This window comes from Tasmannia lanceolata, unplaced genomic scaffold (genome assembly GCF_043159265.1).
Source record: "Tasmannia lanceolata isolate RefF3 unplaced genomic scaffold, GAP_Taslan_0.1 ptg000015l, whole genome shotgun sequence".
Lineage (NCBI taxonomy): Eukaryota > Viridiplantae > Streptophyta > Magnoliopsida > Canellales > Winteraceae > Tasmannia > Tasmannia lanceolata.
This window is the reverse complement of record NW_027518692.1, coordinates 58,463,550-58,477,038: the sequence shown is the minus strand read 5'-3', so window position 1 is coordinate 58,477,038 and position 13,489 is coordinate 58,463,550.

The following is a 13,489-nucleotide window of genomic DNA, read 5'->3' as shown; positions in this document are numbered from 1 at the left end:
CTAATTTATATACGTTAAATGGACGGTTTGAAAATAAAGAAGTATATCCACGGCCACAAATTGGTGGGACTGATATGTACATGTTTATGGTGTGTGTTGTAGTTGCAAAGTAGTTATCAGGTAGTTAATTATGTAGGATTATGGGTGTGTGTTCTATTGTATGTCATGTTAGTGTGTAGAGTTTGTGGGTAAGTGGGTTGTTGATGTGGCACTCTCTATGTTCATGTATTTGAATGAAATAGGAGAAGAGAATTTTAAAGCAAAGGTGACTTTGTTTAGGAGAGTAATGGCTCCTCTCGAATTGAGCCTTTAGGAGGTCCGCTTGCCTCGAATCAGCCTCTTTCCCCCTCATTTCTATTTTATTTTCGTTTATTTCCGTTACGGCCAATTAGGCACGTAACAGGGACCTACAAAAATAAAATTGTGTGCCATACTAGGTCAGGGAAGTCGATGTCCTACCAATGGAGACTACCTTGTGTCTCTCTTGCCACCATACACATCTTCAACCATGTTACTTCGTCTTTCTTGATTTACTCCCACCTTTTTCTGCAAGATCAAGTGGGTGGGATTTTGTGCACTCTATTTTTTGGTTGACAAGTCTATATATTTCCTTGATTATTTAGAGATTTTCTTGTTGGTTATTAATTAAGTCTCTCTCTCTCTCTCTCTCTCTCTCTCTCTCTATATATATATATATATATATATATATATATATATATATATATATATATAGATGTTACATAAATTTATAATCGCTTATATCTTATTGTTCGGATCCAACGATGCATAATTTAGACTCATATTTCGAATACTAAATACAAAAATTCAATGATATATAAGATACTCAAAGTACATTTTTAGGAAACATTATTCAAAGTACATACAAGTGAACAATAATTCTATTCAAGGTATTTTTAAGTATATAAGTACATACTATATGTTCGTACATTGGAAGCATTGTCCAGTATCTTTACTGAAATTCGTTGTGGTAATTGCAATAGTTATGAAATTTGGTGTGGCGGTGGCACTGGCGGCAACACCAATAGTAGTTGCTGCAACCCCAGATTCTCGCCTGCAGTGGTAACATGATTAAATGTTGGCACTATTTAATCATTTATACTTCAACATGGTGAACAATATTCATGGAATTAATCATGGGAAGTGTCCATGACTTACCATATGATTATTTTCCTTAAGCTCCATTTATTTTGACATAAAATGGGCGTAAAACATCTTTTACCCCCAGTTTTCCACTTAAAATGGGTGTGGAATCTGTTTTACAGCCCATTTTACATCACGGAGCCTTATGAGGAGGAGTGTTGAAATATAAATGATTAAATAACACCAACTCTAAAAACTTAAGTTTTCGAAGTCATTGATTGTTTTCACAGATTTCACATTAGATCAGAAAAAAATGAAGAGGGCAGCCAGAGAGAGCATGCCCTGTAGTCAAAAGGCCAGAAAAGAGTAAGAATAACTTTCGACTTTGGGATGAGTCACTTTCACGTTGTATTCTAAATAAATGCATATGGTTCAGTAAGTGGCATTTCAAATTGAATGCTGATTATTGTACCTTTCAAGATTGATTGTACGTACCGGACAAGTTTTTCAAAATGTTTGGCCGAACATTTTGAAAAAATTATTTCATGTACACATGTGAAGAGGTGTTGAGGAGGATTTGGAATAGAGACTCAGGGGAACCAAAGTTGGATTAACCAATTATACCCCAGCTCTATTTTTATTGATAAAATGACAATTTTGTCCCTGCTTTTCCAATTACGTGATAGTGTAAGCCCGTATAGTCCAATATGCTTCAAAATGGACGGTTTAGATCATCCTATATAGAGGATCTGCATATTTTGGAAACCTCTTAACCTTCATGCCTCTTGAAATCATCCCTAAAATTATTTCAGTTGAGTCTGTCACTAGTAACTTGGATAAATGAATACAATTTGGATATAGGAGAGAGACCCCGTATAGTCTAGTATTTTTCAAAAAGTACTGCATAGCTTACACCATAAGATGTCCAAACCGTCCGTTTGATGAGCAGCAACGAAGTAGATTGTGCCCCATTGGATGATCTAAACCGTCCGTTTGATGGACAACTACGTAAATTGATTGTGCCCAAAAATTATTTCCAAAGGATAATCTCAGCATTGATTTATAGAGGTTTCCAAAATATCCGGTTTCCAAATTCTTTATAAACCGTCCATTTGATGACCCACAGCGTATATAGAGTTCTTCTATAGATCGTAGGGCTAAGATCATCCTATAAAAAATAAATTTTGGGGTAGAATGTATCTAGGCTATAGCCCGTCAAATGGACAGTTTGGATCATAGCATACTGGACTGTACGGCTTACACTTAATGTAAATGAAAAGGCAGGGACAAAGTGGTCATTTCGTCAATAGAAAATAGAACTGGGGTATAAAGAAACTTTCCCGAGGAACGGTGTCATGCTTTTATTGGGCCACGTAGAGGGTACGAGCGATCTTCCTCGCGAAGTTTCGTTCGATTTAGAGGGGCGTAAAAAAATCCCTAAAAAGCAGTGAAAATAAATACACTACTTCAGATTGGTTCTTTTTGTCCTATTCATTCTTAGGGCTGGCAACTTCACCCGAAAAAGAGGGGATCCGCCCCGCCCCCGGGGATTCCCCGATTTGATAGGGGAAGGGGATGTAGTTGTCCCCGTCCCGCCCCTCCCCGCTCGCCCCATTAATCAATGCCATTTTTTTGTATTTTTTTAAGTGTTTTTTTTTTAGGAAAACTACTAGAAACTCTGTGGATCGGCTACAAGATTTCCCCAAACATAAACTTAGCTTGTCTTTTCCTTTTAATTAGCTTCTGAGAGCATTTTGGGAACTATAATAACCTTTTGACAGATGTTGAAATAATAAAGACAAGCTGAGTGTATGCCATTATCAAAAAATCGTAGTGCCAACATCGGTGGCGAAAATAAAATAATAAAATAATAAATTGCATTTTTATTTTGGTTAGGGACTTAGGGTTTCCTTAATTCCTCCCCACGAAAGAAACATTGCTCAGGTTAGGGACACAGTTCACTTTTTGCATTTTGGTGATTCCCAAGCCTCTGAACATTGCTCAGGCATCTATTTGGGTTTATAACGCCTGTTGGTGCGACTGCTGCGAGGGCACTCAAGAGTCAAGTCAGTACTTCAAGGGATTTTGCTATCTTCTGAAGAGTAAGAAATATATCTCTTTCGTCTACAAGTATATTAGTTTATAACATTTTTATATATTGAAATTGCATCAAGTTGATTAGGGACACCCATCATCAATATATCAATGACTAAAGAGGGGGTGATGTTGGAGTGGGGCGGGGCGGGGATTTTGTCCCCGAAGGATGCGGGGAGGGGAAGGGGATTAGATATTCCCCGCGGGGAGGGGAAGGGGATTCCCCACCATCCCCCGCAGAGGGGAGGGGAAGGGGAGGGGGGGAATTCCTCGCAAAGGGGAAGGGGTAGGGGACTCCAACATCCGGCCCCGACCCGCCCCGTTGCCAGCCCTATTCATTCTCCCCTCTCACTAGTCACTTCCACTATCTCCACTCTCCCTCTCTGCCCATTACTCACAGCTGGCCCCCTGATATTCCATAGAATACGTTTTCATGGTTGCCAAACATGCCCCACATGTGAGAAATAAAAGAATAAAGATTTTGAAGTTTTGGCTCTATATAACACGCCTTGGAGGAGGAACTTCCTCCAATGTGGCCGAGTAAAAGACCACCACATCTCTCTCTCTCTCTCTCTCTCTCTCTCTCTCTCTCTGGGTAGGGCCCACTAGCACTATCTCACTCTCTTGGTGGGGCCGAACAATTGAATGGTGTAAATCTTTGAAGGCGGACCTCGTTATATTTTATCCATAGGATGATCCTCACCCTCCGATATGTAGACGGACAACACCATAGATAAACCTCTAGAAATCGAAGAGTTATGATCATCCAATGGAGATTAGTTTTAGGGATATGCTTATTTACATTGGGGCTCAGCAAATGAACGGTTTGGATCTTCCAAAAAGGTTGGCTCCAATAAATTTTCTAATAAAATACATGTTATATGGGGTCTGTACGTAGGTGCGTGTATTTTTAAATAAAATGGGGCCCACATTGTTCAAAGATCTAAACCATTTAGTTGGTGGGGCCCACTTTGTTTGGAGATCTAAACCGTTCATTTGTTAGGCCGCAACATAAATAGGTTGTGCCCCAAAAATCATCTCCCTAGGGTGATCCTAACCTTGTATACAGACGAAACCTTATATAAATCTTGTTGTAGGGTAATTTAAAGGATGATCTGTATAACCCTCTGATCTATAGACAGACCAAACCATATAGAAACCTCTACATATCAAGTGAGATTACTGTTGGGAAATGCCTATCTACATTGAGACCAAATAAGTGAACGGTTTGGATTTTCGAACAAGGTGGACCCCAATGAATTTTTTAATAATCACATGTTATATTATTGGTGTCCGTATATTTTTTTGCAAAATAGGGTGGGACCTATGTTGTTCAAAGAGGCCCACCTTGGATCCTTTAACAAGTTGGCCCTAGTGATTTTTTTTTTTTTTTAAATACACTTTATACGGTGTGTATGTAGGTGAGTTTTTTCTTTAATACAATTTATACGGTGTTTGTATTAGCTAGGTGTATGCATTTTTTTAAATACAATGAGGCCCACCTTCCTTCAAAGATTTACACCATTCAATTGTTCGGTCCCACCAAGGGTAGAGAGAGAGAGAGAGAGAGAGAGAGAGACGCCATGTGGTGGTCTTTTACTCAGCCACATCGTCATTATGGAGGAAGTTCCTCCAAGGTGTTATGGACCCAAGTTTCGCTCAAAGATTTTGCATTAATCCGTTGTATATTTAGTTTTTCTCGTAACGAAAGATTGTTTTCTCACCCGTAGATGTAGGCATCTTGGCACAACCTCGTAAAATCTTGGTATTCATCTTGCCGTTTGTGCTTATTTATATTTTCATGATGGGATCGGAGTTGCTTGGCGGATTTTCTCAACAAATCCTTCATCCAACCAGTTATGTGACATCACTTCATTTAAACATTACTGATCATTTAGGGCAAGTATATTATATGTTTGGCAACCATGAAAAAAATATTCCATGAAATATTTGTGGGGGCGTCGAGATAGATTGGCTAGTGAGGGAGAAACTTGTTAGGGTGGGTTAGAGGGGAGCATGAATAGCCCCTGAAAACAAGAAGAAAAAAGTACAAATTTAAGTAGCATATTTAATTTTTTCACCATTCTAAGGGATTTCCATGCTGTCTCTACTCTCACCCTCTCAAGTCCCTCCCTCTCTCCCCTTGTACACCCACCTCTCACAATCGGGCCACTAATATTCCTTGGAATATTTTTTTCATGGTTGCCAAACATGCCCTTAATTACAAAACTTGATTATGGATAGTTGCACATTTTTTTCTCAATTATTGTTGGCATGGCAATTTTAATGGCTCCGCACTTTCGGTTTTAATAATTATCTTCCAACCATTCTTTCTTAATTATTAGTTGTCACTTGGTTTGGGGGACAGCTCTGCCTTTACTAAGCATTTTCTGTGCGAGCCCACCTTCGATCCTCTAAAGATTTTCCTTGTTAAAACTTAAAATTTCACTTTCCAGCGCCTAGAAATCACTTCGGTAGTCACAAAAACATTTTCTGTAGCCCTCCCAAGCCCAAGAGACCACATAATGATATATTAATATTGTTGGGGTTTCACGCAAAAGCAAATAGTCCCACATCGGATAAGTGAAATGGATGGGGATGGGTTATAAGGGAATGGGCACCCTCCCTCTAACAGCTAGCTTTAAGGGGCGAGTTCTACCCAGTTTGTTTCCCCAACAAGTGGTATCAGAGCTGGGGCGTGGTAACTCCCGGAAAGACCACGGTAACCCCGGTGTGCCTCTGAGGATGGTGGAATTCCCTCAGAGAAGATCTCGTGGCTCCCACGTAGCTGTTGAATTTTTTAATCATTTAAAGCTTTTAATGCTTTGGCTTTAAAGATTTTTTCTTTTGTCTTATGTGAATCAAACGGTTGAAATTTCACGTTACTATGCAATCTTTAAATGCCTTTGAATATTTTGTACGTTTTTATTTTTTTGTCTTTATTTTGCAAACGTTGTGTGCATTAAGAGAGATAAAGAGCCGTTGAAGAGTGTTAATATATACACAACAACAGTGTATACAAGAGCAGCTCTCTCTTTTTCTCTGACACACATATGTTTTCCTCTTCTTGAAGTTTTGTTCATTCTTTTCTATTCTTGAGTACTTTTTCGAAAGTTTCAATCTTTTCAAAGCTTTGCAAGTTTCTCTTTTAAGTGGACAATTTGATTGGCATCAACCGTTGTTCGCAAGGTCCGAGCCCGTGCGTGCACACCGTCAAAGACAAGTATAGTGGTGTTGTATCCTCGAGATAGGTTGCAAGAGAACCCGATTGCATACCATTCGTGGAGGGGGCGATAATCTATCTTAAGGGTAGCGTTAATCCGTAACGTGCCTCTATCACTCATCTCTATTTGAAATTTCATTTCATTTTTATTATTATTTTTAGTTTGGTTCTTGCTAACGGGTTTGAGGTTTACATTTAATATCATCATAGGTAATTTCAATTTCATTTTTTCCGGAATACATATTGAATAGATTGTTGAACTAATCTATTTATCCAAGATTATTTCCAACAATCTTAAGATAGATTATTGGATCAGTTCAACATGGCCGGTGAAGATTACACTCGTCCAGAGAAGTTTGACGGATTGATTGAACTTCAAGCGTTGGCAACAACGCTTATTCTTTTGGCTTTCAACTCTTAAAATTGCCTATGTCTTGACCACACCCAAGTCTAGTCCCGAAGAGCATGAGCCCGCTCAATTCGAGGTTACTCAAAAATGGGAAATGATGACTTTTTGTGTCGTGGTTATATACTTAGTGCCATGACGAATTCCTTGTATGACGTGTATTGTGGAATGAAGACCGCCAAAGAAATGTGTGAAGCTTTAGATAAAAAGTATAAGACCGAAGATGCCGGAGTGAAAAAATATGTAGTTGGAAACTATCTTAGGTTTGAGATGGTAGATGGAAAACCCATCTTAGGATAAGTTCATGAATTCCAACTCCTATTGAATGAGATCCTAGCGGAAGGAATCAAAATGGATGACCGTTTCCATTTGGCGGCCATTATTGATAAACTTCCACCTTCATTGAAGGAATTCGGAAAAAGTCTTAAACATAGAAAAGATGAATTATCTTTAGAAGATCTCCTAGTAACACTCCGAATAGAAGAAGAACATAGGAATCGTGATCAAAATGACAAAGAATCAAAACCCCTTTTTAAGGCCAATCTTGTTGAGACTAGTGAGAAGAAAACAAATAAAAACTTTGGGTCTCATCAAAACAAGAAGAAGATGGAGAACCGAAACCACTTCAAAAGTAACAAAAAGATGGACAGAAAGAAGAAGAAAGAGGGTTGTTTCAATTGCGGAATACTTGGACACTATGCTAGACAATGTCGACATAGAAAGGAGAAAGACACTTTCCAAAATGTCGGAAACTCTCAAGCGAAACCCGCTCGCCAATATGGTGGAATCCGGAACTGTTATTCACTGAACCGAAGTGAAGAAGCTTATAACCATAGACTCTGAAGTGAACATGGTGTTCAATGTGAGTGATTGGTGGGTAGACACTGGAGCCACTATACATGTCTGTTGTGACAGAAGTGCGTTCGTTACCTATCATCAAGTAGATGAAAGCGAAATGTTTTCCATGGGTAACTCCTCAACGGCTAAGGTCATGGGAAAAGGGAAGGTTGATATCAAACTCACTTCCGGCAAGGTTCTCACACTGCACCAAGTTTTCTATGTTCCAGAAGTCAGGAAGAACTTAATTTCTGGCTACTTGTTGAACAAGCATAATTACAAGCTCGTCTTCGAATCTGATAAGTTTATGCTCACCAAGGGTGGGATGTTTGTTGGAAAGGGTTATGCTTAAGGAGATTTATTCAAGCTCAATATATCCATCAATGAAATCAATAAAATTTTTGATTTTTCTGCTTATATTATTGAATCGTATGATATGTGGCATGGTAGATTAGGACATGTAAATTCACAATCTATAAAAAGAATGGTGAACTTAAGTATGATTCCAAATGTTTCTATTGAACAAAAATCAAAGTGTCAAATATGTGTTCAATCAAAATTTAGCAAAAAACCATTTAAATTAATAGAAAGAAATTCAGAAATTCTAGGACTAGTACATAGTGATGTTTGCGACCTAAAGAACACTATTACTAGACGAGAAAATAAATATTTCATTACCTTCATAGATGATAAATCAAAATTTGCAATGGTATATCTTCTTAAATCTAAAGATGAAGCTTTAGAAAAATTTATAACCTATAAAACTGAAGTGTAAAATCAGTTAGAAAAATAAACTAAAATACTTAGATCGGATCGAGGTGGTGAGTATACCTCAAATGAATTTTCTGAATATTGTAGAAAATATGAAATTATTCATGAGGTGACGGCACCTTATTCTTCACAACAAAATGGAGTTGCAGAAAGAAAAAATAGGACTCTAATTGACATGGTAAATGACATGCTAACTAGTTCAGGGCTACCACTTAACATATGGGGGGAAGCCTTATTATCGGCTTGTCATATACTAAACAAAATACCTTATCGAAATGAAAATGGAACTCCATTCGAGTTATGGAAAGGTAGAAAACCAAGTCTTAAATACCTTAAAGTGTGGGGGTGTTTAGCTAAAGTAAGTTTATCTCTCCCTAAGAAAACAAAGTTAGAATCTAGAACATTGGATTGTGTATTCATAGGGTATACACAAAATAGTGCAGCTTATGGATTTCTGGTGGTGAAATCTGAACATAATTCCATAGATGTAAACACTATATTAAAGTCTAGAGATGCAGAATTTTTTGAGGATGTGTTTCCTCTTAAACAAACTAGCGTGAGTCAATCTCTAATACCTCAAACAGAAGTTGCATCTAGTAGTCGTGGTATTCCTCAAATAAAAAACCAAGAACCTAAAGGAAGAAAAAGAGGTAGAGAAAAAGGTAACCTAGAAATAGAACCTAGAAGAAGTCTAAGAGCAAAGAAAGCTACTAACTTTGGCTCTGACTTTTATACTTTCTTGGTGGAGGATGATCCATCTACTTTTAAGGAAGCTATGTCTTCTTTGGATGCAAACTTCTAGAAAGAAGCTATAAATAGTGAAATAGAATCCATTATGTCAAATAACACATGGGAGTTAACGGATTTACCTCATGGGTGTAAACCAATAGGTTGTAAATGGATTTTTAAAAAGAAACTTAGAACCGATGGATCTATAGAAAAATTTAAGGCTAAATTAGTAGCCAAAGGTTTTAAACAAAAAGAATGGATAGATTTTTTTGACACCTATTCTCCTGTAACTAGGATTGCAACAATAAGAATGTTGATAGCTATAGCAGCTATCTATAACTTAGAAATCCATCAAATGGATGTTAAAACCGCTTTCCTAAATGGAGAATTAGAAGAAGAAATTTACATGGAACAACCTGAGGGATTTGCAGTCCCAGGTCAAGAACGTAAAGTGTGTAAACTTATAAAATCTCTCTATGGTTTAAAACAAGCACCAAAATAATGGCATGAGAAATTTGATAAAGTAGTGTTATCAAATGGTTTTACCATAAATTATTCTGATAAATGTGTATACAGTAGATTTGAAGGTAATTCTGGAGTTTTGATCTGCATGTATGTCGATGATATGTTAATCATTGGTACGAGTCGAGATGTTATAAATGACACCAAGAATCTTTTGTCAGAGAACTTTGACATGAAAGTCTTGGATTGACAGATGTAATCTTAGGGATTAAGATAATTAGAAATTCAGAAGGGATTGTTTTAACACAATCTCATTATGTTGAAAAGATCCTTAGAAAATTTAACAAATTTGATTGTACTCCCTTGAGTGTACCATATGATCCTAGTTCAAAACTTAAGAGAAATACTGGAAAAAATATATCCCAATTAGAATACTCCAGAATTATAGACAGTTTAATGTATCTAATGAATTGCACTAGACCAGATATAGCTTACGCAGTTGGTAGGCTAAGTAGATACACTAGCAACCCTAGTCAAGAACATTGGGATGCACTTATCAGGATTTTAAGATATTTGAAAGGCACAATGGAGTTTGGACTCCACTATGGTCGTTATCCCGCTGTATTAGAAGGATATAGCGATGCAAATTGGATTTCAGATTCAGAAGAAACTATTTCCACAAGTGGATATGTTTTCACTTTGGGTGGTGGTGTTGTTGCTTGGAAATCTACCAAGCAGACCTGTAGAGCACGTTCCACCATGGAATCTGAATTTATTGCTTTAGATAAAGCAGGTGAAGAAGCGGAATGGATTAGGAATCTGTTAGCAGATATTCCTCTATGGTGCAAGCCAATTCCAGCTATATCTATTCATTGTGATAGCCAAGCTACAATAGCAAGGGCTAAGAGTAGAACATATAATGGTAAATCCAGACACATACGTCTGAGGCATAATAATGTGAGGCAATTGCTTTTTTATAGAGTGATTGCAATTGACTTTATAAGGTCAGAGAGAAACTTGGCAGATCCACTGACCAAAGGACTAGCTAAAAAGCTAGTGGCTGAAACATCAAGAGGGATGGGGCTAAAGCCTATCGAATAGAATCACCAATAACGGCAACCCAACCTGTATGACTGGAGATCCCAAGAACTAGGTTCAATGGGAAAAACAAGTTATTCGAGTGATCGGTGAAGGCACTGTACTTAAATTATCAAGAGAATGAAAGACTTCTCTTGGCCTATCCTTAAGATGTAAATAGTACTAACTGTAACGATATGGAGGAAGAGCTTTGCTCTAAATGGGTCTATAGCTGTTTATAAGCGGGGTTCGTAGTTACAGGTACCCTTGATGGACTCACCTATATGAGTGTGGAAGTGGGGCCGCTTCCTATGAGAATTAAGGCTTGTTCTCTAGAGCGCTCATGAAACAGGACCAGCGCATGGCCGAAATGTGTTAACCCGATAGAACACAGTTACATTGCCGATATCGTGTGTATAATATATGAAGGTCTATTACTCAAGATTCTTAGTTCAAGACATAGTTCACTTGGAATCTTTATAGACTGGAATATATAAACACTAAGTGGAGGTTCAAGTCCATAAGACACCTTCACCCATTGTATTATATTTCAAATTTGCCCATATTTGATTTAATATATTTAATTTGAATTTTGATTCGTGTGGGGGATTGTTGAATTTTTTAATCATTTAAAGCTTTTAATGTTTTGGCTTTAAAGATTTTTTCTTTTGTCTTATGTGAATCAAATTTCAAACGGTTGAAATTTCATCTTTACTATGCAATCTTTAAATGCCTTTGAATATTTTATACGTTTTTATTTTTTTTGTTTTTATTTTGCAAATGTTGTGTGCATTAAGAGAGATAAAGAGCCGTTGAAGAGTGTTAATATATACACAACAACAGTGTATACAAGAGCAGCTCTCTCTTTTCCTCTGACACACACACGTTTTCCTCTTCTTGAAGTTTTGTTCATTCTTTTCTATTCTTGAGTACTGTTTCGAAAGTTTCAATCTTTTCAAAGCTTTGCAAGTTTCTCTTTTAAGTGGGCAATTTGATTGGCATCAACCGTTGTTCGCAAGGTCCGAGCCGGTGCGTGCACACCGTCAAAGACAAGTATAGTGGTGTTGTATCTTGGAGATAGGTCGCAAGAGAACCCGATTGCATACCATTCGTGGAGGGGGGGATAATCTATCTTAAGGGTAGCGTTAATCCGTAACGTGCCTCTACCACTCATCTCTATTTGAAATTTCATTTCATTTTTATTATTATTTTTAGTTTGGTTCTTGCTAACGGGTTTGAGGTTTACATTCAAGATCATCAAAGGTAATTTCAATTTCATTTTTTCCGGAATACATATTTAATAGATTGTTGAACTAATCTATTTACCAAAGATTATTTCCAACAGTAGCCGCCGCGTGGAGGGGCGAGATGGAGATTGTTGGGGTTCCACGCAAAAGTCAATAGTCCCACATCTGATAAGTGAAATGGATGGGGATGGGGATGGGGATGGGGATGGGGATGGGGATGGGTTATAAGGGAATAGTCACTCTCCCTCTAACAACTAGCTTTTAGGGGTGAGTTCTACCTGGTTTGATTCCCTACAAGTATGATAGTAGAATCATAATATGTGTATCTATACTATATATATATATATAATGAGGGACTTTGGGTATGGTCCTTTTTAAACCTTATAAATGTAAAATTTATTTAATTATTAACTACATTATGAATGTAAATATATGTTTAGCCATTAAATATCTTATACAAGTAAATTTGTATCTATATTATATCTAATGGGAAAACGGTGGCCTTGACTTCATTTAAAACTTTAAAAAAAATGTAAAATTTCCTTTAACTACTCAATACCTTACAACAATAAGTTATTATCTCGTGGTGGCAGAATTAAGCTAGTAAAGACTGTGTTGAATGCTTTCAGTATCTGCTGGTCCACAGCTTTGTCCCTGCTGATGGGGACTCTCAATGAGATTTGACAGAATATTCAGAGACTTCATTTGGGCAGGACCTTCACTTGCAAAGTCTCTCCACACTATAAGCTGGGCTCAAGTGTGCTCTCCTAAGGAAGAAGGAGGAATTGAAATACATAGTATTTTTGAAGTCAGATGTGCTTTATGTAATTCGGAGAGAGAAGATGTGAACCATTTATTCTTTAGGTGTTCCTTTTCGGCATGGATTTGGAGATCGATATTATGGCGTTTCAACTATAGAAGGCGTCCAAAGAAGCTGATTCTTGAAGAGGAGGAATGGATCAGATCGCATTTTCGAGGGAAGGGGCAATGTGCTACTGCAATGAGAGTGGCCTTTGGGGCTGCAATCTACTATATATGGGGAGAACCTCACAACCACAAGCAATCAATTCTTAGGCGGATTCTTGGTCATATCAGAGACAGAGTTCGGTTTTTGAAGCTTCCGGATGATCTCTCCAATCAAAATTTGAGGTTTGCAAATTTATTTAAATGCCCCCTGTTTGATGTAGATAAGGTGCAACAGGTGTGTTAATGGGAAAAACCAGAGGAGAATGCTATCAAATTAAACTCGGATGCCTCTATTGCCGATGGAAATGCTGGTATTCGAGGAATTCTTCGTGATGATGGTGGAAAGCCGATCGGTTTATTTTCGCTAAGGGGGAGATTAAACCAATTCACATGCTCGAAATGGAGGCCATTTTGCAGGGCTAAAGCTGGCTCTATCTAATTAGATTAGCCATATATAGATAGAGCCATATAGAGCTAGCTCTATCTATAGTATACCCTACCCAATGGGTAGGGTATACTATAGTCTCTAGAAGCAGGATAGCGAACCCTAGAGATTTTCTTTCACGATAAAATTAT